Source organism: Gracilinanus agilis, chromosome 4, assembly GCF_016433145.1.
Source record: "Gracilinanus agilis isolate LMUSP501 chromosome 4, AgileGrace, whole genome shotgun sequence".
NCBI lineage: Eukaryota > Metazoa > Chordata > Mammalia > Didelphimorphia > Didelphidae > Gracilinanus > Gracilinanus agilis.
This window is the reverse complement of record NC_058133.1, coordinates 29,627,473-29,654,686: the sequence shown is the minus strand read 5'-3', so window position 1 is coordinate 29,654,686 and position 27,214 is coordinate 29,627,473. Positions and strand designations below refer to the sequence as shown.

General features: G+C 44.5%; 1 protein-coding gene across 1 annotated transcript in view; it reads right to left on the bottom strand.

Annotated features, from left to right (window-relative positions):
* The window catches only part of AGBL4 (AGBL carboxypeptidase 4), a 918,272-nt gene that overhangs the window by 174,662 nt on the left and 716,396 nt on the right, over positions 1-27,214 (bottom strand). The gene's annotated exons all lie outside the window — the stretch shown is intronic.

Below are 27,214 nucleotides of genomic sequence, written 5' to 3'. Positions count from 1 at the left end.
AATATCATCCTTATAATGGCTTCTATACACACTCCCACTCCAGACATTATGGTATATGTTCTCAAGTTCCTCCCAGCTCCAGCATTCTTTATTCTCTACTTTTGGACTTGCCAACTCTGACAAAAATCTGTTTTCTGTTTTTTCTAGCTCTGACAATAGGTATTCTCAGGTTCCTCCCAGTTCCAACGTTCTCTATTCGTTGCCTTCCCATTCTGACAAAATCTGTTTTCTGGGTTGTTTTTTTTTTTTGTTTTTGTATTTTAGCTCTGACAATGTATATTCTCAGGTTCCTCCCAGCTCCTGACACTACATGATTTAAGGTCTCTAGCTCCTTGCACTGTATCACAAATTATTAAGGCTTAATAAATGCTCGGTGATTGATTTTAGTCTTTCGTTCCTATTTTCATAGAAGGTCAGCTATAGAAAAGATCTTAGAATACATGGTGGCATAGTAATTACTTGGGACAAAGTTAAATAAATTGGTTGATTGTAAACCTTATAACTCTTGACATCTTACAAAAATTTAACATTCAATATGTCCTTCTTTTTGGTCAGTCACTTATTTTACATGATTTGGCATTGAGTTCCCAAGATTTTGACACATTCTCTAAAATTCTTCACCATGAAACCATACTTTTATTATATTGGATATGAAGCAAACCTTTGACAACAGTTCAATTTTCTAAGTCTAGCCTTAATTAGAGGCCACAGATTTTCACTGAGGCTTAAATCAGATTAGTTTAAAGGTTATTAAACCACATGGTTAGAGCTATAGACCTGGAGTCAAAAAAAGTTGAATTCAAATCTAGTCTTAGATACTTACTAGTGTTATGACCCTTAACATATCATTTAACCTGTTTGCCTTAGTTTCCTCATTTGTGAAATGAAGATAATAGCAAGCACCTACTTCCCAGGGTCATTGCGAGGATCAGATGAGATAATACTTGCAAATATTATCTTCTAATAGAACCTATCTAGTAGTAGCATCTAGTAGGAGCTATATAAATGTTAGACACTATTACATTATCTCTTGAATATATTTTTTAACTTTCATTATATATGTGAGGGGCATGATGCAAGATGGTGTGGAAGTATCCTATTTCCATTTGGAAATTCCTGACTTCTGGAATGATTTTGCCTTTCAGTATATCAATATATTCCCCGGAGTTTATAATTTGTTCAGTGGGTGGGCCCACAGGAAATTTTTTTAAATCCCCCAAATATTTTTTTGGGTTGATGTTTTACAATCTAATAATCTTGGTCTACTCGATCATTTTATGACAATGGCTTTGATAGAGCCTTAAATTAAAAAAGTGAGATTTATCAGTAAAATTTATGTTTTCTTGTCTTCAGTAGTTCATTCTTTGCATTATCTAGCCTATGGCAAGAGTTTTCCTCGTAACAATAATTAGAAGCTTAAAAAGATTTAATTCTCTTCCAACTTCAATGGGATGCTTATCCAATACTGCCAACCTCTCTGGCTGCCAGATCTCTCTGAAGGTCATTGCTTGTGTAAGGGTGGGGATAAAATCACCTTATCCCATTCAATCTTAATATATTTTTCAGGTGAAGACACTATTCAATCAGTCAAAAACAAAAAATGTTTCACAAAAATGTGAAAAGTCCTGGAAAGCCACTGGCTGATTGGGCAAGGGATGTAGTCACAACCTGAGCAACTTAGATTAAACAAAGGGTCATCTCAGGACCTCAGAACAGGGGCTGTGAACAGCTAAGCCAGAAATACCTGGCAGGGGCAGACAAGAAAAAGAGAAAGTAGTACTGACTTGTGGCAGAGAAAGATGGCAGAGATAGAGGAGGCCCATCAGTCCTGCCTGCCTCATGGCAAGTTGGGGCAAAAGATTTACACTTATGCCACTGATGGTACCCACCTCCTCAGAGCCTGAGTGAAGTTCTAAGAACGGATCTGCTCTTTCCCCAACTTCCCTTTTTCCTGTCTATTAAACAGAAAAGGTAGTATATGTGGCTGCTTCTTTACCCAAGTGTTTCTGAGAACCTGAATAGTGCCTTAACCTCAGAGGCCATCAGGAATTAGCAAGAGATAAATGTAAATATAAATTCAGGCAGAGAGACAGAACTCTGCCCAACTGGGGGCTCAGAGCGATTGTGTTGGTATTTTTATTTAATATAAACTCTCTAACACAGCAAAGAGGGAACCACACGGACCTGAGGGGCATTAAGATGCCCTCTGGGCTTAAAATGAGCTGATTATTTTAACAGGATGTTACAATTGTTTCCTGAGAATTAATGGCTGTTTTACAGCAATTGTTTGCCAGCTCTTGCTTAAGCTGTTTGTTTTTTTTTTTTTTTAATTTTCAACAGCACTTTCTTTTGTGCTTTGGTACAAACCAATCTTATTTCAATGTGGGCTTGGATGATCCTTAAAACAGTTGATATATAAATGATATCCCTACACCAACAGCCTCTACAATCTCTAAGTGCCAATGAAATGTGCTCTTAAGAGCTACAACTTTTGCACATTTCCTTGGAGTAATATCCACTCTTAAAAACCATGGAATTAAAAACATAGCAGCGTAGCATGTACATGACATAAAAAAGTACTCAAGTGATAGAAAACTAACCAAAGGCAAGAGAACTAGCTCAGTTCAGTTTTATCTCTTCTAAGTCGGATGTTCCGAGACAATCTGGTATCGGTAGCATGTGGACACATCAGTACACTCACAGAATGAAACTATCAGAATAATGATATGTCTGAATTAATTCACACACCACTGAAGAATCAAGGATGTCAGAGCCGGGGTGTCCCTGAGGATCTAGAACACTGGGGCCGAGGGTGACAGAGTTCCGGGGAACCACGGCATTACAGAACTTCAACATTGGAAGAGACCTCAACTGGTCTCCAGTCCAACCCTGACCTGCATAAGAATCCTCTCTGGGTCCCACTCAACAAGTGGGCATTGTGCCTCCCTGGAAGACTTCTGGGCAAGAGTAGCTGCCTCTTGAGGCTGTCTATTCTCCTGCTGGTCAGCTCTCATCCTTGGAATGATTTTCTTTTTGGCGAGCCTAACTTTTTCTCTTTGGGACTTCTCTCCCCTCCCCTCCCTGCCTCATACCCATGGCTTCTAGTTCTTCCCTCTCTGGAAACCAAACAAGTCCGATCCTTCTTCCATGTAAATGACTTTTGCCTGTTGGAGGGCAGCTGTCATACTCTCAGAGAGCCTTCGCTTTCCTTCCTGATGGGGCCCCAGAACCGAACTTGGTGCTCCAAATCCAGTCTGACCAGGGCAGTGGGCAGCGAGATGGCAGCCCAAGAGGCCTCTCGCCTGATTCAGGCGGCCATGCCTCTCGGCACAGTGCGATACTTCATGGGCTTTGTCTGGCTCTTGGCAGAGGTGAGAGTATGTAAGACACAGAAAGTAGCACTGAAAGCGGAGAGGGACCTTGGAGATGGGAAACTGAATGATGTGGAAAGTGAGTCAGAGAGGAATACCCTGGTGGCCGAGTCCCAACGAGGGCTCACTTCATTTCCCATCGGAGCCATTATCCACAGGTAGAGGAGCCTTCCCTCTGGAGTAAGAAGACCTGAGGCTCCATCCTGGCTTTGCTGAGGAAATATCGAGGTGCCCTTGAGCAGGTCAGTGCTCCTTTGCCAGCTCCCCGGCCACACAGTGCCCACCTCGTACTCACGGTGACCTGCTGAGAAGGCAAGGACCCTGCAAATGCTTGAAGAGAGACCAGAAGGCTCCCTAGTCTGGGAGTCAGGAGCGCTGGGGCCAGAGGGGCTCTGCCACTCACTTCCCAGGTGACCCCGGGAACCTCATTGCACCTCTGGGCCTTTCTCGGGCTCCTCGGTGGTAAACAGGGATGAAGGATCCAAGGCTGGGCTGGGCGACTCCACAGATCTTAAAGTGAGAAGGAAACAAGGGCTTTAACTGGGAAGGTTTTACCAGCTGTCCAGCACTCTCCATAAGAGGAGGAGGAGGAGGGTTCTGGTTCTTAACACACCTCTGCCTCCTTGTGGGGGAAGAGAGGGGCAGAGAGCAGAAGGAGTGGCAAGGCTGGGGACGGCACTGTGCGCAGAACCATCTCCCTTCTGTCCTGGGCCCAGCTGGGCTGTGGAAGGTCGGGCAATATTATCCGAATGGCCTTGACCACTGACCCGTGCTGGCGGCCTGCCCTTGGCCCTCAGCTCTTTGGCAGGGTTGCCGCTGATCTGGATAAAGGCAGATGAACTCTATGAACTCTGCAAGGGGCTGCAGGAAGGCACTCACGATTTCAAAGGATCTTCATCTTGACATTGGGCCAAAGGGACTATTTAATAAGAACAAACGTAAAATCTTACCTTTGGGTTCAAAAAAATCAACTTAGTAAAAGGGAAAGGAAGCCTGGCTAGAGTGTGGTTCAGTGAAAACACTGCCTGCCTCCAAGCTGAAAACAAGTCAATAGTCTGACCTGGTGGCCAAAAAGGCGAATGCAATGATACTAACTGCTCTTAACTAGCCTTGATTATTCAGGCCTTTGAGGGTGGCGAAGCACTTCACTTGTGTGAATGACCACGACCCTGGGGGGGAGGTGCTAGCATCCTCCCTGTTTTACAGATGGGGAAACTGAGGCAAACGAGCAGTTACGTGACCTTCCTTCCCACAGTCGCATAGCCAGTAAGGGTCTGAAGCAGGATTTGAATTCAGGTTTCCCTGACTCCAGCACTGTCTCCACTGATACTCGGCCACCTCTGAGCCACCTCACTGCCTTCTGAAGAGAGCTATAGCGTCCAGAAGGAGTGAGGTGGTAGTGCCATTGCTCTCCATCCTGCTCAGATCATATCAAGATGACTGTTCAGTTCTGGATGACGCATTAGAGGAAGGACGGTGATAACCAGGAGGCCATCCAGAAGAGAATGACCAGAACGAAGAGCGGCCCTGAGGGCTCTGTCTAGAGCCTGGACAAGCAGGGCCTTCGATGGGACCCAACAGCTGCCTGGCCTGGAGACGGACTTCTGCAGCTAATCCAAAGAGGGCAGAAATTAGAGCAAGGAACAAAGCTGGCAGATTTTTCAGATTTCAGCTCAAAGTGAGAAAAAACTATCCGAACTACCCCAAAATAGAAGGAACGGCCTCAGGATGCAGTCTCTCATCCACAGAGATCTCCCAGAAGAGGGCAGGGATGACCTATCAGGTGGGAATTCTTGGTCAAGTATGGGTGGCCCTACTGTCCTTCCAGCCCAGCGATTCTGTGATTTTATGATGCTGCCTTTAAGCCCTGGGACAGCAGGCTGCCTCTCATCTTACCCCCTTTACTTGAGCGTGCATCTCTCCAGCCCCTGATTGGTTTCCTGGCTAGAAGCCCATCCTTTCCGGACAATTTTTACTGCTCAACACCTGGAGCCAGATTGCGAGGACGCCCCAGTTTTCATCCAGCAAAAAAGAAAAATTTCCAAGCAAGAAATCCGAGGTGACTGGGCAGAGAAACATCATGTGTTGGGCAGGATGGTGCTCAATATCTGCCTTGGCACTCAATATGGGAGGGTGCCTGTGTTGGAAGAGAGAATCCCTTCTGGGATTCGGAGTTGGAAGGAGCTTCCTAGATCATTCTGTCCCACCTACACTGGCTGGGAATCTCCAATATAACATGCTCAACAAGTGGCCAGCCTGCCTCTTCTGGAAGACCTCCAGAAACAGGGAACTCACTACCTACTTCCACCACCTATCTACTATGTTGTCTCTCCCATTCAGTTGCGAGCTCCTTGAGGAACCCCGTCCCAAAAAGAGATAAAAATGTTTGTGAAGCCCCACAGAGCTATGGACTCAGCAGTCCTAATCCCCATACCTTCTTCTCTTTCTTGCTCCCCTCTGAGCCATACTTCCTATCCCTCTGTTAGAATTAGACTCTCTTAGTTTATTTTTAAATGTAATCAATCAGCAACCTTTAATTAAATCAAATCAAGACTTTGAAGTACCCCTACTTAGCACTTGGTAAGTCACTGGGTAAGAGAGCTCACAAGTCCCTTACTAGCTCACACCCCCAAAGGCCACAAGCACTGGCAAATTAGGAGGCTGTGACTGGTTCCCCTGAAGTGGGGGAGAGACAGGAAGTGCCATGAAAGAAGGACTATAAAAGGCAAGACCAAAGGACAAGATTCACTCTTTGCTTCCTTGGTTCTTGGGTGAGGAGACCCTCTTTCTCTGTTGGTGCTTCGGTGGGACACTCTCTTCAGTGTGAGCTCTGGTGAGATTCTTGGCAATCTTAGCCTCGTGTGTGCTGAAGGCTCTCGGCGGGCTTTTTTTGGTGTCTTCTGGCTCTTCAGATTTTGGCTTCCTAATTAGGACTTTGGGCTCTGGTGAGACTTGCATTCGGGATCTGCATTCGAGGTCTAGGATTAGGGTATTTATGGCTAGGCAATTTTTTTCCTACCTCATTCCTATATTTCATATCTCTACCCAGTTGTAAATAAAGCTGCTAACAGTCATTTTGACTTAAGGGCTAATATTTTATAATTGGCAACCACAATAATTTTTTAAACTCATAAATATTTTGTCAAACTAACTTTTTACCCTTATACCCCCACATTGTTTTTCTAGCACAGAGATTGAGTAGGGTATCAGCTCCAAACCCTTCAGTAGCTCCCTACTGACCTCATGAGCCTCAGCCCTCCAGCCCAGCTTCTGAGGCCCTCCACTCTGGGCCCTGCCCCAACCAACCTCTATCCATGTTCCTCAGATTCATCTTATTTGCCACATACTTTCTTTTTTTTTTTCTCATGGACTCTCTCCCCTAGGTTCAAGCTATCCCTAAGTTCCATAAGCTCATCCCAACTTTTCCTTCAAGGCCCATGTCAATTAGTCACATCTCTAACATTTATTCTGAGCCATTTCCATACGGTGCTGCCTGGACTCTGGCCTGCTAGGTTCTGGCTCAAACTGGTCTCCAGCCTACTTACTAGCCATTCTGTTTGACTCCTCCCCACTTTCAAGCTGCCTTTGTATCTCTATATAATTTGTATCCCTAGTGTTTAGCACACTGCCTGGTCCATAGTAAACACTTAAATGTTCTGTCTGCCTGTCTGTCTGTCCCATATGTATCTCTCTATCTGTTCATCCTTCTATTATCTGTCTCTGACATCTCTCCATCTATTGCTATCATCTATTTATCTCTATCCATTCATCCATCTACCCATCTATCAATCATCTATCTAACCATCCATCCATCATCTATCTCTAACATCTGTCCATCTATCTATCTATCTATCTATCTATCTATCTATCTATCTATCTATCCATCCATCATCTATCTCTAACATCTTTCCATCCATCATCTATCTCTAACATCTTTCCATCCATCATCTATCTCTAACATCTTTCCATCCATCCATCTATCTATCTATCTATCCATCCATCTATCCATCTATCAGTCATCTATCTATCCATCTATCCATCATCTATCTATATATCCATCCATCCATCCATCCATCATCTATCTCTAACATCTATCTATCTATCCATCCATCCATCTATCTATCTATCTATCTATCTATCTATCTATCTATCTATCCATCCATCTGTTTTTTTATCTCAATCCATCCCACCATCTATCAGCTGTGCGACCCCAGGCAATTTGCTTAACCTCTCTATGGCTCAGTTTCCTGAAGAGGTTGGACTCCATGACCTCCAAGGTCCCTTCAAGCTCTCAGTATAGAATCCTTTGATTGTGTCATCCTCCATGAAGTCTTCCAGGATCCCTTCCATGCCCTCTCACTACAAGAAGACACAGAATCACAGAGTTGAAAGGATCCTCACAAACCATACACCTGCACACAAATCCCCACTATGGTCTATCAGACAAGAAGTCATTCAGTTTGCCCCTGAGGATCTCCAAAAAGGGGCACTGGGACCTCTCAACCATTCAACTCAAACCATTCTCATTGCTTTTCTTTCTATCAGGCCTGAATCAACCCCTTTGCAAACTTAGGCATTAGTCCTAGAGCCAAACCACCCAAACTCTCAACCCTTCTCCACCAGAGAGCCCTCCATACACATGAAGACAGCTCTCTTGTTCTCTCAGAACTTCTCCAGGTTCAACACGCCTGGCTCACTCACATCCCTCCCCATACATCAATCCCAGAACTAGGCACAATCCTGTAGATGAGCCCTGACCAAGGGGTGGGACAGTGGAACACAGTACACAATGCGGGCACAGAGTAAGTCCTAAATACATGCTTGTTGATTGGACTGACTGATGAATAAACTTCTATATCACCATTTGTTTTCTTGGCTTCCTAATCACAACACTGCCTCATATTAAAAGCAAACTGCTACCTGATCACCCTTTACCCTCACAGGATCCATAAAATGAATTATTGTTTGTTGTTTAGATGTTTCAGTAGTATCTGACTTTTTCTGATTCCATATAGGGTTTTCTTGACAAAGATACTGGAGTGGTTGACCACTTCCTCCTCCAGCTCATTTGACAGATGAGGAAACTGAGGTAAATAGGATTAAGGTCACATAGCTAGAAAGTATATGAGCTGGATTTGAACTAAGATCTTCCTGACACTGGGCCAAAGACTTTATTCACTGTACCACCTAGCTGTTCCATGAATTCTTTAAATGAATAAACAAATGGGAAAAGCATTGATTAAGCTTTTACTACTATATGCCTTGAATTGTTCTAAGTTCTGGTGATAGGACCAGAAGTAAGTAAGAGGGTTCCTGCCCTCAAGGAGCTTACATTCTAATGGAGGAAGAAAAGAAATAAAACAAGAAGTGTATCTGTGTGGGGAGAGGTTGGTAGCAGTGTTTGACTCTGGAGAAGCATGGAGGCCTGTTGATGGATAAAGTGGGTAAAAGCCTCCCTACCAGAGCCCAAGGCCCATGACCTGAGGGTCTGAGTGGCAGTAGTGAATGCCTGGTTTGGAGCTGGCTGAAAAAGATCTTGCTCCTCCTGTTCTGGATGTGTGACCCAAGCATCAGGCTTTCCATTGATTCCTCTAGGATTTCTCCTTCTTAGATTCACCTCAGTTGGGGTCTTGGATTCAAAGTCTGTCATTCAGCGTCTTTCCCTCTCAGTTTTGTGTTATTGGCAAATCTGCTAAGCATGCCAGTTGTGTGTTTCAGTCAGTCACTGATAAAAATGCTAAACCAGCACATACTCCTTCTCACCCTCCACTAGCGACCTCCATTCAAGTTTCATGGCTCCCCATTGCCTCAAGGATAAGATAGAAACTCCCCTTCACGATCAGGTTCTCACCTCTACCAGTGGGCTGATTTTATAGGACACTCTCTCATGCTTGCCTTCCCTTCTAGCCAAGCCGGCTTCCTCAGTGCTCCCTGGATGCCACATTTCAGCTCTCAGTTTCCTCATTTCTGTCTCTTGGAATCCTGAGCTCACTGGCCTACCTCCTAGAAGATGTTTTTCCAGCTCCTTTCTTTGTTAATGCTCCTCCAAAAATTATTTTGCAAATATTAAAAATTATGTCTCTGTGTTCATGTCTCCTCCCACATGAATGTAACTCCTTGAAGACAGAGATTGTTTCATATTTCTCTGAATCTCCAGTGTCGGATATAGAGCCTGGCAAATGGGACATAGAAAATGAATGAATTTTATTGAATTGAACTGAATGTTAACATTGAACCATGAACAACTCTGTGTGTCTAATCACTCAATCAGTTTTGGATCTCCTTCAGTGCACTATCTTTTCTTCCTTATCTCTCCATCTTGTCCATTGCCAGTCATCCGGACTTTTGTCCTGCCTCTGGACTCTGGAAGAGAGAGTGAGACTCATGACTCTGTGCACCTCTGCCTCCCTTCAATCCAATTCATGTGAGCAAGACAAGACATCATGCCATGAAGTCATTGGCCCTCTTCAAAAATAAGGGATGAACAACAAAAAGACTGGTATGGAGCTAGTATTGAAAATAGAAGCTTGGAGACAATAAAGGAACTTGGCAGATTCCAGAAGGCAATCTCAATTCAGCCCACTCAATTCTCTCTTTTCAATTCTGGATCTAGCTCATTATCCATTGCTCTGTCCAAGGTTTGCAGTTGGACAAAATCAGCAGTGTATCCATGCAAATCATGTTGAAATCTTTGTAATAGTTATTCTTCATCCATGCGGTCTTTCCTGTGTGCATGGTCAGGTCAAATTCATTTAAGGGATTAGAGATCTCTTCCAGGAGGTTCTAACCAAAAAAGCTAGTGGAAAATTAATCAACAACTTTAGCAAAGTTGCAGGATACAAAATAAACCAACATAAATCATCAGCATTTCAAAATATTTCCAACACAACTCAGCAGCAAGAGTTAGAAAGAGAAATTCCATTTAAAATCACTCTAGACAATATAAAATATTTAGGAATCTATTTGCCAAGACAAATGCAGGAACTATATCAACACAACTACAAAACACCTTCCACACAATTAAAACGAGATCTAAATAATTGGAAAAACATTAATTGCTCATGGGTAGGATGAGCTAACATAATAAAAATGACAAACCTACCCAAACTAATTTACTTATTTAGTGCCATATCTATCAAACTGCCAAGAAATTTTTTTTTACTGAATTAGAAAAAACTATAACAAAGTTCATTTGGAAGAATAAAAGATCAAGAATATCAAGGGGAATAATGAAAAAAAAATGTGAAGGAGGCGGGCCTAGCAGTACCAGATATTAAAATATACTATAAAGCAGCGGTCATCAAAATGATATGGTACTGGTTAAGAGACAGAAGGGAGGATCAGTGGAATAGACTTGGGGTAAATGACCTCAACAAGACAGTGTATGATAAACCCAAAGAGCCCAGCTTTTGGGACAAAAATCCACTATTTGACAAAAACTGTTGGGAAAATTGGAAAACAGTATCGGAGAGATTAGGTTTAGATCAACATCTCACACCCTACACCAAGATAAATTCAGAATGGGTGAATGACTTGAATATAAAGAAGGAAACTATAAATAAATTAGGTAAACATAGAATAGTATATCTGTCACATATATGGGAAAGAGAAGATTTTAAGACCAAGCAAGAGTTAGAAAACATTACAAAATGTAAAATAAATAATTTTGATTACATTAAATTAAAAAGGTTTTTTATAAACAAAACCAATGCAATCAAAATTAGAAGGGAAGTAACAAATTAGGAAAAAATATTTATAACAAAAACCTAGGTCTAATTACTCAATTTTATAAGGAGTTAAATCAATTGTACAAAAAAGCAAGCCATTACCCAATAGATAAATAGGCAAGGGATATGAATAGGCAGTTTTCAGATAAAGAAATCAAAACTATCAATAAGCACACGAAAAAGTGTTCTAAATATCTTATAATCAGAGAAATGCAAATCAAAACAACTCTGAGGTACCATCTCACACCTAGCTGATTGGCTAACATGACAGCAAAGGAAAGTAATAAATGTTGGCGGGGATGTGGCAAAATTGGGACACTAATGCATTGCTGGTGGAGTTGTGAACTGATCCAACCATTCTGGATGGCAATTTGGAACTATGCCCAAAGGGCTTTAAAAGACTGTCTGCCCTTTGATCCAGCCATACCGCTGCTGGCTTTATACCCCAAAGAGATAATAAGGAAAAAGACTTGTACAAAAATATTTATAGCTGCGCTCTTTGTGGTGGCAAAAAATTGGAAAATGAGGGGATGCCATTTGAGTGGAATGGCTGAACTAATTGTGGTATCTGTTAGTGATGGAACGCTATTGTGCTCAAAGGAATAATAAACTGGAGGAATTCCATGTGAACTGGAAAGACCTCCAGGAATTGATGCAGAGTGAAATGAGCAGAACCAGAAGAACATTGTACACAGAGACTAATACACTGTGGCACAATCAAATGTAATGAACTTCTCTACTAGCAGCAATGCAATGATCCAGGACAATTCTGAGGGTGTTAGGAGAAAGAACGATATTCACATCCAGAGAAAGAATTGCAGGAGTAGAAACACAGAAAAAAAGCAACTGCTTGATCACATGGGTCAATGAGCATATGATTGGGGATGTAGACTCTAAACAATTACTCTAGTGCAATTATCAATAATATGAAAATAGGTCTTGATCAATGAAACATGTAAAACCCAGTGGAATTGCCCACTGGCTACAGGAGGAGGGTGGGAGGAGGGGAAGAGAAAGAACTTGAATCATGTAACCATGGAAAACTATTCAAAATTAATTAAATAAAAATTTAGAGAATAAAGGAAAGCTCTAGGACTGTTTAAAAAATAAAATAAAATAAAATATTCTGACATTTGATGAAATCAGTATGTTACCTATCCAGAGGAACATGTCGGAGAACTGCAATAAATTCTCAACATGGACTGTACATTGGACCTTTTCCATGACTATGGTAAATATCTTTGGTGAGCATACATTTCCCTGTTTTGTGCCTATTCTGATATTTATTATTGTTGAACAAGTTGTTGTTTTTTTTGCCTTCCAAGGACTCTTGAATGACCTTCATGGATGGATGGGAAATACCCTGTTATAAAATGGCCTATAGAGAGGTTTATTCCAACAAATCAAATGCTTTCTAATGATAATTAAATGATAGGCATCTTTAAAACTTAAATTCCCTTCATCTTTCTATTAACTGTGAGATGGTAGAGATATGATCCATTGTTTGATATGACAGGTGAAGGACTGCTTGTTCTTTATTGATGCCATCATTTTATAGATAAGAAACAAGAGAGGAGGAAGGAAGGAAGGAAGGAAGGAAGGAAGGAAGGAAGGAAGTGAAGGAAGGAAGTGAAGGAGGGAGGGAGGAGGTGAAGAAAGAATTCAGTGGTGTGCAGGAACCAGGAGATTAAGTTAGACAAAAAAATCAATCTGCATTTCTCATAAGTGACCTCCTATGTCCACATATGCAGAGCTGGCCTCTAGCCTCTGGACCTTCTTGCTGTCAGCAATAACTCTCCTGAACTTTGCAGATAACAGCTATGAAGATAATAGAGGAGTAGCTTGGGCCTAGAGAAGTAACTTCCCACCTAGCTTTTGGGTTGGCTTGTGTTAGGCTTGCTGGTGCCCAGTGCAAAGAGAACAACTTTCACAGCATCGGTTTTTTTTTTTTTTTTTTTTTTTTTTAATTTAAACCCTTACCTTCCATCTTGGAGTCAATACTGTATATTGGCTCCGAGGCAGAAGAGTGGTAAGGGCTAGGCAATGGGGGTTAAGTGACTTGCCCAGGGTCACACATCTAGGAAGCGTCTGAGGACAGATTTGAACCTGGGACCTCTGGTCTCTAGGTCTTGCTCTCAATCCACTGAGCCACCCAGCTGCCCCCAGCATCATTTTTTATAAGTATGTCCTTTCCTTGCAATCCCAACCATGTAGAGCCCTGAGCTCCTCTGCCTTCTCACTGCTCTCCCCCAACCCATTTTCCATTTAATGGGTTCACTCTCTACTATCACTTGTTCCCATATAAGCCTTCAGAAAGGCCTGGAATGTCCAAGGAAGGAGGAGGATGTTGATGGAACTGATGTTTCAAAGAGGGTAAGTTTTTTCCAAGTCTTCTTCAGTTTTCTCTGATTCCAGAGATAGTAAGCATTTTGAGTGTTTCAGGGAAGTCCTTTGTGAGAACAGCCCTCAGAGCTAAGGGGACACTCTCCACAGGAAAATCAGATTCTTTCCTTTTGGGTCATGGCTTGAGTTTTGGGGAATTTTTTTTTGGACACAAGACAGACAATGTCCTATCACCCCCAGCCTCAGATCAGCTTCTCCCATGGAATCCCAGAAGCTTGGAGCTAGGAAGGACTTCTGTGGTGTCTAGTCCAATCCATTCCCCAGCAGAAATCTCCTCTATGTCTTCCAGAAGATCCAGCCCTTGCCTAAAGCCTCTGGGCTCCCCACCAAGGCAGCTCATTCCACTATCCAACAACTCTCTCAGTTAGAAAGTTCTCCCTGACATTCTGCCTGTGCTTTCCTGTTGGCCTCTCTCCTCCCACTGGTCCTGGTTCCCCCTGTGGGACTCATTCCCAGTCCACAGAACAGCCCTTCCTTAGGAGCTTTAAGGAAACTCTCTTATCTGTCTAGTATTGTATCCCCACCCCCACCCCTTTCTTTGCTTCACCAGACTCAGCTCTTAGTAGCTTCTTTTCTTTTCCAAAATCACATCCCTTTCTTTGATAAAGGACAAGGAGACTCTTTCCCAGAGAAGAGACTTAACTCAGGAGACGGAAGTGCAAGGAAACTATAGCCAGATACGCGTGTAATGTTTAAGGCAAGGTTAGGACTGGGAGTGAGTGAGAGAAGTCCAACACACTCTGGGAAAATGAGATCCTCAGAGAAGTTTCTAGAATGATTTGAGCCACACATGCTTTATGGGAATAAGAGGACAGCCTCATAAGGGACTACTTTGAAAGAGACAACAGCTATTCGGAAGGATGAGGAAGAGGATTAGACTTAATTGTGAGGAGACCTGGGATCTACCACTAACTTGCTTTGTTATTTCTCCTCTAGACCTTCTCTAAAGTTCGCCCCAGCAGGGCCCCCATATCCAGAGGAGATGCGTTCCAAGACCTATCACAGAGGACTGAAAGCGTGGATACCAGCAAACACCTGCTGACCCCATATAGATGTGTGCTTTCTCTCTCTGTCTCTGTCTCTGTCTCTGTCTATCTCTGTCTGTCTCTGTCTCTCTCTCTCTTCCTACCCCCTTGGCTCAGCACTCCACAGCTTCCCACTCCCCCAACTAAAAAAAAACACACCTCAAAACTAAAAAAGTGAAAGTGAAAAAAGTAAAAGTGGAAGCGAAAGCTGAGGACTGGCCTCCACAGACAGCCTGGGAATAACTGAAAGCAAAGGAAAGAAGAAAAGGAAAGGCAGCCCTCTTGTAGTGCCTTGGGGAAGCAGTGCAGGCCCTCAGCCACATGCTCCATCCTGCATTTCAAACCTTATTTCATGCTACTCTAAATCCTGTGCTTCAGGTTCCCACTCACTTGGATAATGGGATCATAGACTTTAGAACTGTTAAAGACCATCAAGAATTTATGCAAATCTGCTTTCTTTTCTTCTCCCCCCATTCTCCTCTCTGGCCTCAGTGTCTATTCCTAGCTTGGAACATGATCCATCCTGGCCTACTCCTTCATAGCCCAGTAGGACTCACCCTCTTGCTGGGTCTTTCTTTGAGTCATTCCCTCTCCCAGTGTCCTTGATTTGGACCTCCCAATGGTCCTACTTCATGGACAAGATTTAATGCAATTCCTTGGTCAAGCATTTAAGGGCCTCATGTGTGTCTGGGGCTAGGCCAGGGACTTGAGATACAAATACAAAGAATGAGGAATGGCCCTGCCCTGGAGGAACTTCTCATCCACATACTGGCCCCAGGAGGGTGTGAGGTACCTGGGGTTGGAGTGAGGGAGACTGGCTTGTGTTCATCTCTGTATCCTCCAGTCACTTTGGTGATGAATTAATGAGTCTCCATGACCCTTTTGCAGCTGGGACACTGAGGTCCAAAAAAGGAAGGGGTCTTTTCCAGGATCACGCTGACAAACTGGGGAAGGAGGTCAAGTGTCCTCTGCCTTGTCACACCACAGAGGAACGTGTGTTTCTCACTAGCCCATTGGGCAAGGAAAATAAAAGCAAGAGAAGTATCTGGATCTGAGTGTCACATCTGAGGAAGAAGACCCGAATTCTTGGTGGTGGTGGTGGTAGGGCGTCCTGGAGAGAATTAGCACTGGGCCATGTGAAGACTGTTTGAAAGACCTGGGGATGCTCATGGAAGGGAACACTTGGCTGAGAACCAGAACTGTCCTCAGAGATCTGAAGGAGGAATGGTCTCGGGATTGAGAATTTAGACTTGGACTGATTGGCCCCAGAGGAGAGAACCAGGGGGAAGAGGGAGAAAAGGAGTGAGGGGGCAACAGCTACAGAGAACTACATCTTAAACCAGAGAGGAAAAAGTCCCCAAACATTCAGAGAAGTCCCAAAGTGGAACATGCTACTTAGGGTCTCTTCTCACCAAAAGGATTCAAGTAGAGGCTGTGGAACAACCTGATGAGGATAATGGAGACCAGACTCATGCCTTGTGCAGGGGTTGGAATAGTTGGTCTTCCAGCCCTGACATTCCCAGTTCTAAGGCCCCGCCCAGCACTGACCCTCCCTATTCTCAGGTCCCACCCCCTCTGACCCTCCCTGTTCTGAGGCCCCTCCCAGCACTGACCCTCCCAGTTCTGTCACGTGGGGTCTCTCTCAGGTTTGACACCTAACACTCTGTCAAACGTTCTGTGTCCCGTCGGTCCTTCTTCCTTAAGCCTAGCCGAGTGTTAGACAGTCCGCCCCGCTACCTTAGAATCCCAGCTGGGCCCCTGGTGGAGCTGAGCTGGCGAATTCATTTTGCTGCAGGTCTGCCACTGGTGACGTGCTTAGTTCCGTGGAACTCCGTGTTAAGGAGGCTGCTCCGCGCCTCTGCTGTGAGCGCCGGGAGCGCACTCTTCTCAGGGTCCGGGCTCTGTGGGGGAGCACGCCTGGGAAAGCTGGAACGTCCGTCTGTGATGGTGCCTCGGGTGCCCCCCGTCTCCGTTTGGAAGAGGCCTCGGCAGCCCCGCTGTCCCAGCCGGGCCCTCCAAAGACTCTCGTGTACCCCACAGACAAGGAGTGCCGGCTAGCCTTTCCTGGAAGACTAGCCGATGGGGCCGACTCCCGCGGAGGCATCCTTTCCACCTGAACCTGCTCTTGTAGTTAGCGTGCTTTCCGGCACTCTACCCAAGTTTGTCTCCTTCAAGTCCTTCTAACGCTCCCCCCCTGCCTCTGCCACCCCTCACAACTCTACGGCCACCCCTCCCAGTTCTGCACTGGGCAGCCAAAAGGAAAAAGCCTGAGCCTTCTTCTCCCCCGGCCTCTACCCTCCCTCCCACTCGATGCTTCTCTTTTTTCTCTAGGCGGAACATTCCCTGGAAAAAAGGACAAGGTAAGGAGAGCGGCAGAGCTGGGAAGGGCCTGAGAACAGGGATGTCACATTAGAACGGAGAATGGCTGAGCTGGAGGGTCTTAGAACAAGAGATGTCAGAGCCAGAAGGGCCCGCAGAACAGATAAGTGCCCTTAAATACAGATTCCCGGAGGATCAGAACAAAGGAAGATCCCAGAGAGGGAAGACAGTTTGTGACGGAGGCCAGTCCAGGTGTTCTGGGCCTCCAGCTCACTGCGGCTACAGCCTCCTTTCTGGTTTCCCAGAACCAGCCTCAGGGAGGCCAAGGCTCCCTCATGCGCCAAGGTCAGACCGTTATCTCATCCGGGTTCTTGTGCCCTGGGCTAGCGGCCACTTCCAATGTGTGGCGGATGCTCAGCCTTTGGCAATTTAGACGGTACAGAGTGAATCACTGCCTTTGCTCCTTTCTTTCATCCCTCTGGGGGTGTGCCTGGAGCCCACATTCAGAGTTTCCTTCCATCCTGCCAAGCTTCAGCCTTGAGAGAACCTCTGTGCAGATGTTCAGAAATTCTTGTGCACATCTGTGTGTCAGAAGGGCAGTGTGAGCCTCTTGGCCCAGGGCCTTGCCTTGGAGGGAAGGGGGGGTGCTGTTGGCAGGCCCCTTGTCCTCCTCTGAAAAGAGCCTTCAGGGCTGTCCCAGGCCAGGTCCGCTGGCGCTGGCCAGGAACGTGAAGTCTGATGGACCCACCCAGGAAAACTGTGGCTTTGGGCTCTGTTCAGCACACCACCGGGATTTAGAACTACAAGGGCTGCAGAGATCACCAATCCAGCCTCTCGGTTGTGCTGATGAAGAAAGTAAGGCCTAGGGAAGGCCACGGACTTTTTTTTTAGTCTCTTACCTTCTCTCTTAAATGAAAACTACTTATTGGTTGAAAAGCATTAGAGTGGTAAGGGCTGGGCAACTGGGTTAGGTGACTTGCCCAGGGACACATAGCTAGGAATTATCTGAGGCCAAGACTGAAGCCAAGACCTCTCACCTCCAGCTCTGGTTCTCTGTCCGCTAAGCCTCCTAGTCAGGTGAGAGCACCTAGTAGTATTATTATTACTATTACTGTTATTACTGTTATTATTATTATTATTTGCCCCAGTTACATTAAACATCAGGTAACTAGAGGACTGCTAGCAATGAGGGGATCAGGGAAAGCTTCCATGGCCACGCTTCGAAAGAGACTGCTCTGTTTAAGGCCCTAATGACCACCTCCTTTTCCAGTTTGGGGGCTTTTAAAAAGTTCCTATCTGCCTTGGCTTCTCTGTAAGAAAAGAGAGACAGAGACAGAGACAGAGACAGAGACAGAGAGAGGACAACTAGAGATGGAGTATTCATTAAGCCCTTGGTATGTGTCAGGCCCTGGGCTAAGTGCTGGAAATATAAATCCAAGCAAAAGGTCTTAAGATGCCCACCTTCTAGTGGGGGAAGATGGCATGTAAAAGGGAGCTGGTGGGGGGGGGCACGCATCTGGACAACTTCGGCTATTGCTGATGGACCCCTCCCAGGAGAGACTCTCTCCTCCTTACCTTCCAAGATCACCCTCCTCTGGTTCTCCTCCAATCTCTCTGTCCCATTTGCTCCTCCTCCTGACCTCTTAATTTGGGTGTCCCCCATAACCCTGCCCTTGTCTCTGGTCTCATCCATCTCTTCTCCTTCCTCTGTGCTCCCTCAGCTATTTCACTCATTCTAACAGCTTTAGCCATTACCTCTAGGCAGAGCCTCCCAAATATCTATTTCTAAGTCTAGTCTTGCCTGAACTTCTCTGCACTCTAGACTTGCATCTCCAAACGCCAACAAGACACACCCCTTCCTGGATGTCCCAAGTTCAGTGTGACCCAAACTAAGGTCATTATCTTCTCTGTTCCTGCAATTTCTGACTGGCCTGTTTCTGGCCACGGCACCCCCACTTACCCAGACACCCATGTTCTCAGGATTGAATTCAATTAAATGTAAATCACTTTATTAAATATACATTTATCAAATACAAGTTAGTGTGTTTTTTTTTCTGGAGATACTGTAAATGGCCACGTATGCTTTTATATAAACACTATATGTGTGTGTGTGTGTTTTCTTTCATATATATGTATATATACACAAACATATATATATATACATATATATATATGAATACCTACACGTCTCTATCTCAATCTCTCTATCAACATATAATATAGGCCCAGATCTCAAGGTGCTCCCAGTCTCCTGGGGAAGGATGCCCTATGATAAGGGATTAGGGTATGATGGGACAAAGAGACCCAGACAGAGGACTCTAAGAGAGAAGAAAGAGCTGATGAGTCAACTCAACAAGTCAACAAGCATTTATGAAGAGCCTACTGTGAAAAAAAGAGCCTACTATGTAAAGTCAGACTTAAAATTGGAAAAACATTAAGTACTCATGATTAGGTTGAGCCAATACAATAAAATGACAATTCTGCCTAAATTAATTTATTTACTCAATACCATAACCATCAAACAACCAAAAAAATTATTTAATAGTTAGATAAAATAATAACAAAAATTCTCCTGGAGGAACAAAAGGCCAATGATATCCAGGGAATTAATAAAAATATGAACGAAGGTGGCATAGCCATACCAGATCTTCAACTGTATTATGAAGTGGTGATCATAAAAACAATCTGGCACTGGCTAAGAAATAGAATAGTGGACCAACAGAATAGATTAGGTAATCAACACAGTAGTAATAACCATAGTAATACAGTGTTTGATAAACCTAAACATTAAAGCTTTGGGGTGGGGGGGAAATTCACTATCTGACAAAAACTGCTGGGTAAACTGGAAAACAGTATGGCAGAAAGCAGGCATAGACCAATATCTCACACTATATGCCAAGATAAAGTCAAAATGGATACATGAAATATAGAAATAAAGGGTAATGCCATAAACAAGTGGGGGAAACAAAGAATAGCTTGCCTGTCAGACCTATAGATAAGGGAAGAATTTATGATCAAACAAGACATAGAGAACATTATGAGAAGTTAAAGAGACAATTTTATTACATTAAATTAAAAAGGGTCTGTACAAACAAAACCAATATAGTAAAGATTAGAATAGAAATAACTAACTGGGCAAAACTTTTTATAGCAAGTGTCTCTAACAAAGACCTCATTTCTCAAATATAAAGAGAAATGACTCAAATTTATAAGAATTCAAAGCATTCCCCAAATGAAAAATGGTAAAAGTATATGAATAGAAAGTTTTCAGATGAAGAAATTAAAACTATATATATTTGTGTGAAAAAATGCTCCAAATCACTACTGATTAGAGAAATTAAAATTAAAACCACTCTGAGACACCACTTCGCATCTATCAAATTAGCTAATATGACCAAGAAAGAAAATGATACATGCTGGAGGGGATGTGGGAAATTTGGGCTACTAATACACTGTTGGTGGAGCTGTGAACTGATAACCATTTTGGGGAGCAATCTGTAAAAATGTCTAAAGGGCCATAAAGCTATGCACACATACCCTCTTACCCAGCAATACCACTACTAAGTCAGTGTCCCAAAGAGATCAAAGAAAAGAATGTATTTTACAAAAAAAATATTTATAGCAGCTCTTTTCGTAGTGGCAAAGAATTGGAAACTGAAGGGATGTCCATCAACTTGGGAATAACTAAACAAATTGTAGAATATGGTTGTAATGCAATGCTATTGGGTCATAAGAAATGATGAATAGGACAATCTCAGAAAAACCTGGAAAGGCACATGAACTGATACAATGTGAGCAGAACCAGGAGAACAGTAAATACAGTAACAGAAATACTGAACAATGATCAACTGTGAAGGACTGAACTATGATCAGGAATGCAAAAATCCAAGACAACCCCAAGGGATGTTGAAAAATGCTTTCCCCAGCCATAGAAGGAAAAGTCAGTCTGAATGCAGATCAAAGCATTCCATTTTTCACTTTATTTCCTTCCTGAGTTTTTTTCTTATATATGCGATATGGTTTTTTTTCACATCATGAGGAATATGGAAATATGTATTTCATGACAGCACTAGAATAACCTATATCGGATTATTCGCCATCAGGGAGAGGGGAGAGGAGGAAAAGAATCTGGATCACAAAATTTCTGAAAACAATTGTGGAAAAATTGTTTCTACATGTAACTGAAAAAAATTTTAAACTGATTTTAAAAGAGTCTATTGTGTGCCAGGCACTGTGCTAATTTTGAGAGTAAAAAAGCAAAAAATAATAATAACCCTTCATCCCAAGGAGGTCATAATCTAATAGGGGAAACAACCTGCTCACAGCTAGATGTAATCAAGATACATAGTGCATAAATCAAGGGAAGGGGATTCTCAGAGGGATTAAGGAGGACTAGGAAAAGCTTGTAGAAGATGAGCCTTTAATTGAGATTTGAAGAAAGTCAGGGAAGTTAGGAGGTAGAAACAAGAGGAGAGAGCATTTCAGGCATGAGAACAGCCAGTGAAAATGCCTGGAGTTAGGAAATCCAGAGTGTCGGTTAAGGAAAAGCAAGGAGCCCGGTGTCGCTGAATTTAAGGACACCTACACAGGAGGGAGTTGTAAGAGACCTGGAAAGGTAAGGGGGCGGGTGGGGGGAGATAGTGTATGAAGGGTTTTGAATGCCAAACGGAAGATTTTATAATAGATCCTGGAGGTGACAGGGAGCCACTGAGTTAGCTCTATGTGTGTGTATGACACATAGTTAAAATTGTACTCTAGGACTGAAGGATGGACGGGAGTGGGTAGAGACTTGTGGCAGCCAGACTAGCCAGAAGACTTACAATATTCCAGGTGGGAGGTAACAAAGGCGTGCGCCAGGATAGCAGCAGTGTCCAAAGAGAAAAGGGTAAAGGAGAGATGATGGGATTTGGGAGGACAGAGCTGAGGATAACACCTGGATTTTGATCCTGGGGGACTGGGAGGAAGGGTGGTGCCCTCAGCAGTAATAGAAAAGGTAAGAAGAAGGGGCAGTTAGGAGGTGCAGTATATAGAAAAGCTCTAGGCCTAGAGTCAAAAAGACCTGGGTTCAAATCTGGTCTCAGACATTTATTTCCTAGCTGGGCACTTAATGCCATCTATCTCAGTTTCTAAGGAAATAGCAAATCACTTGAGCATTTCTGCCAAGAAAACCCCAAATGAGATCATGAAGAGTTGGGCACGAATCAACAAGAACAAGGAAGAGGGGGTGGGTTTTGGGAAAGATAATGAATTCAGTTTTGTACATGTTGAACTTAAGATGCTCACAGAATGCCCAGTTTGAGATGTCCAAAAGGCAGCTAGAGATACAGATTGAAGATCATCAGAAAAGTTGGGGCTGGATAAGTAGATCCAGGTAGAAGTGATCATTGAGTCATGGGAACTGGCCCAAGAAGGTCCAGGCCACAGTCATGGGGAATACTTTCAGTAAGAGGGGATCCGAAGTTTGAAGAATGATCAAAGGAAACAGAAAAGGAGAGGTCAGAAAGGTAACCAAGGGACAGTGGGTCACAAAAGCCCAGCGAGAAGAGAGGATCAAGGAGAACTAGGTGAGAAAAGACCATTGGTTTCAGCCATGAAGAAGTCACTGGTAACCATGGAGAGAGCAGATTCAGTAGAGTGATGAAACCTGAAGTCAGACTATAAAGAGTTCCAAAGAGGGTGAGAAAGAAAAAGACATAGAGGCACCTGAGGGTTATGGATTGCTCCCTTAAGGAGTTTAAGCACAAAAGGGAGAAGATAGGGATAACAACCAGTGGTGATAGATAGACTGAGGGAAGCTTTCGAGGTTGAGCTTTTAAGACAGCCTGAGAGAGATAGAGATAGAGACAGAGACAGACAGAGACAGAGAGGAGAAGTTGAAGATTAAGTGATAGAGTGGGGATAACAGAGGGAGAATCTACTGAAGGAGCTGGGATGGGATCAGCTGTGCATATAGAGGGGTCGGCCTTGAAAGGAGCAGGGACCATGCCCAAGTCTTGGAGTTCCAACACTTCCTCTCTTCTATTCCAGCCATCTTCTTGCCCTCCACTCTGCCTGCCTCTGGGAACCATTAGAACTTGCCATCGGCTGCGCCACTAGATTTCAGGACCAGGGGCTTATGCCCTGGGGCACTTAACCCTCTCAACTTTGAAATTCCCCTTCAGGGGCCTGCCTGTACTGAATCATGAATGTGACACTTGGTCAACCATAGTTAACCCCTCTCTCTGCTATACTTGGCAATCACCCTGGGCATCTCCTTGAGAGTCACCTGCTTACTACTGCCCTCTCTGGACTACCAAACCTTGCTGTTTATCCTGCTATCATGGGTCCACTCTCCCCCTCACCAACTGCCTTCCAACTCAGAAACTAATCAAACTGACACTGCTCTCAGAAGAGCTATCCCAGTCTACTCACCATCCCTGTGATTGCCCAGGCAAAACCTCTCCTCTCCAGCCACCACTTCTTATATGTCTTAGAGTCCTAGCTCCTTGCTCATAAGGGCTGTCTTTACTTCTGTACTTAAAACCCCAGGGCTTAGCATATAGTGTGCTCTTAATAACTGCTTATTCATTCACTCATTCACCTTCAGCTCTTCAAGTCAACAGGAAGACCACAGCCTGAAAGAGAAAGGAATCAGGTACTGCAGAACCTAGAGTCCTGGGGGCCCTGGTCATCATGGAAGACTCCACAGAGTTAGCTTTGGGTTGGCCTTATTATGTCTTCTTGCTCACGCTTCCAAGCCAATCACTTAGTTGGTCCTGCAGATTCCATTCTGCAGCATCACTCCCATCAGTCAATCCCTTCTTGATATTCCCATGGCCTCCATAGCAGCACAGGCACACATTTCCACTGCCTGCCTCCTTGGAGACCTTCCTACCTCCATCCTCTTCCCCTCTCCCAATCTTTCTTTTACACTCCGCCAGAATAATCATTCTGATGCAAACATCTGGTCATGGCTCTATTTCTAGTCAAGAGCCTTCCATGGCTCCTAAACGGCTCTGCTTGACATTCGAGGTTCTCCATGTGATGCTAGCTTTTCAAGGTTATCTCACATTACTTCTTTTTTTTATTTAAACCCTTGTACTTCGGTGTATTGTCTCATAGGTGGAAGATTGGTAAGGGTGGGCAATGGGGGTCAAGTGACTTGCCCAGGGTCACACAGCTGGGAAGTGGCTGAGGCCAGGTTTGAACCTAGGACCTCCTATCTCTAGGCCTGACTCTCACTTCACTGAGCTACCCAGCTGCCCCCTCACATTACTTCTTATTCCTGTGTGCCACTCTCTCGGCACACTGGGCAACTTCTCTGCCTTGAGATGGGGGAATTCTGGGAATGATTTTCCTCACACCTTTCCCTATACTCTCTATTTCCCATACCCAAGCTTGTGGAATTCCTACCCAGTGATTCAAGTCCTATTCAGATGCCACCTCTTTCTGGAAGCTTGCCCTTATTTCCCTAATACTGACCCTCTGAGGGCAGCTAGGTGCCTCAGTAGACAGAAAGCCAGGCCTGGAGATGGAAGGTCCCAAGATCAGATCTGGCCTCAGATACTGCCTAGCTGTGTGACCCTGGGCAAGTCACTTAACCCCAGTTTCCTAGCCCTTAGGTAACCAATACCTAGGACAGATGCTAAGACAAAAGATGAGGGTTTTTAAAAAATTGATTCTCTTCCGGGACAATGATGGCTTTTGTTTGCCTCTTCCTAGACTTAGGGGGAGATGTGTCCCCCGTCCCTCCTAAACTGTAAATTTCCTGAGCAGAGACATCACTTTGTTGACCAAAGTCCAGACATCACAGCTCTGGGTTTTTTCCAGTAGTGATATATGGCGATAAGAGTTGTACTATAAGGAAAGCTGAGCGCCACAAAATCGATGCTTTCCAATTGTGGTGCTGGAGAAGACTTTCAAGAGTCCCTCGGACAGCAAAGAGATCAACTCAGTCAATACTTAAAGAAATTAAATCAGACGGTTCATTGGAAGGTCAAATCCTGCAGCCGAAGCTTAAATACTTTGGGCACATAATGAGAAGACGGGACTCGCTGGAAAGATCCTGATGTTGGGAAGGACTGAAGGTAAAAGGAGAAGGGATGGCACAGGCTGAGATGGACAGATTGGGTCACAGAAACAACGAACATGTACTTGGACAGACAGAGAGAGTGAAGGCTAGAAGGACCTGATGTGCGATGATCCTTGGAGTCACAGAGTGGGACGTGACAGAACAGCAAATAGGTCTTAGATTCCCTTCTCCGTGTGAAATATTCCCAGTTCCTTCAAATGAGTCTCAGTTCCTTTTTTCCATCTTTTTTTTTTGGGGGGGGGGAGAAGTGAGGAGTTAGAAGAGGAATCTAAACAGAGGACCACAGTTCATAGAGCTGCCTTAGATTGTCTAGATTGGAGGTTCCTAACCTGGGGGGTGCGGAGCCTTCCAAAGGTTCTGTGAATGGATGTCAAGGGGTCCAGGAATTTGAATGAGAAAAAAATGAGAAAAAATACATTATTTTTACCGATTATTAGATTCGCGAATAATCCTATGTATTTAAAAGTTGTGTGGTTTTTAAAAAATTAATCATAGAAGGGTGCATAAGCTTCACTGGATTGCCCAAGGGGTTCATGACGCTACATCAGGCTCCTATTTACAGATGAGGGAACTGAGGTCCAGAGGGAAATGACTTGCTCAAAGTCACACAGTCAGTGAGTGGCAGAGCTGGGATAAGGCATGGCATTTCAAATTTGAGAGTGAATTCGGCCTTGATGGATTGTATTCCCTACCCACCAAGAATCTCCACTAAGACCAGCTCTTCAGCAGTCTCTTGAAGGCCTCCAGCACCCCACACCCTGGACAGCTCATTCCACTGGGAGGCTGTGGCCTCCAAGGACACTTTTCCTGACATCTGTAACACTAAAAGGGCCTCTCTTCCATTTCCACTGCTCCTGGTTTTGGAGCCAAGTGGAGCAAAGCTTCCAACCTCATTGTTCTCTGACTCCAAACCCAGGATTCCTTCCATTACACCCCATCCCCGAGTTGGGCTGGCCCCTTCTAGTTCCAGAACTTCAGTTACCTTATCTGTAGCATGAAGGGGTTGGAGGAGACAATCTCCATGGACTTGGCACGGGACCTTTCCACAGGATGATGGGAATCTCCCTCCCTGCAAGGAGGCTCTTCTTCCATCCAAGCCTCCAGGGGACTTGGAGGACCCCACGGACTGCCAGTTGGCAGATTCCTGCACCCCTGGGCCTGGCCCCCCGTCCTGAGTGTGATGACAATCGATGTAACTGATACCCCGGGATTTTCCACTTCGGCAGCTCTGCTGGAAAGCTTTTCGCATCTGATAAACAATACCATATGGGCCAGAAGGATTCCTGTCCCTGGGCTTCCGTGCCAACAGATGGGACACAATAGGTGTTTCACCAGAACACTGAACTGTCAGCAAGCCCTGGCAGCCACACAAAGTGACGAAACATCCCCCTCCCCAGTGGGGCTGCTTCCAGACCTGGAGTCAGAAGAAGGTCTCCCTATGGGTGAACTCAGGGGCTGCTTCATTCACCCTGAGCCCACCACACCCCTGGGGGACTATCATGGGGAAATGGGATCAACCCTTTTTTGTTTGGCCCCTGAGGGCAGACCTAGGACAGGGAGAAGTGGGGGGTGGATGGAGAAAAAATTCCATAGAAATCGGCTTTGGCTCAATATAAGGGAAAAGTTCCCAAAAATCTGAGCTGCCAAAGATGAAATGGGTTACCTTGGGAGGTAGTGAGCTCCCTGTCACTGAAAGTCATTAATCAGAGGTTAGAAATTTTGGACAGCTGAAGAGGACTGTGGGGGTGGTGTGTTGATGGGGGCCCCAGGGCTTGAGATGTTGGCAAAGAGGGACTGTCAGCAATTTCACAAACCCCCATGAGGGTTGAAGAAGAAAAATAAAATGCAGAAGAGACTAAATGGCAAGGCCACACTCCACCCCTGCCTCCTGGTCGGGGAGCTGGAGACAGGGAATAGAAGTCAATCAGAGCAGGCCGACAGGCCCTGGTCAGCTTGAATGGAGGCCAGAGCTGGGGAACAGTGAGACCTCCACTTGTTCCAAGCAGCCTCTAGCACAACTCGGTTGATAGATGGATGACTTTATTGTGAGCAGAGTTAAATTCCAGCCAAACTGGAGAAGGGACCAGCACACGAGAGAAGCTTGGAGGCTCGAGAGACAGATGGGTTAATAGTTCCAGGCAGTCCTAATTACAACTCCAGCGCTATGCCACGAGCAAGCCGGTTACTCAGCCATCTAGAGATAGCAGCTCTGCATACAGCTAGCCCACCCTCTCCTTAGGAGCAAAAGCTATTTCACTAAAACTTAATTAATGTAATTAATATAGTTCATTACTTTGG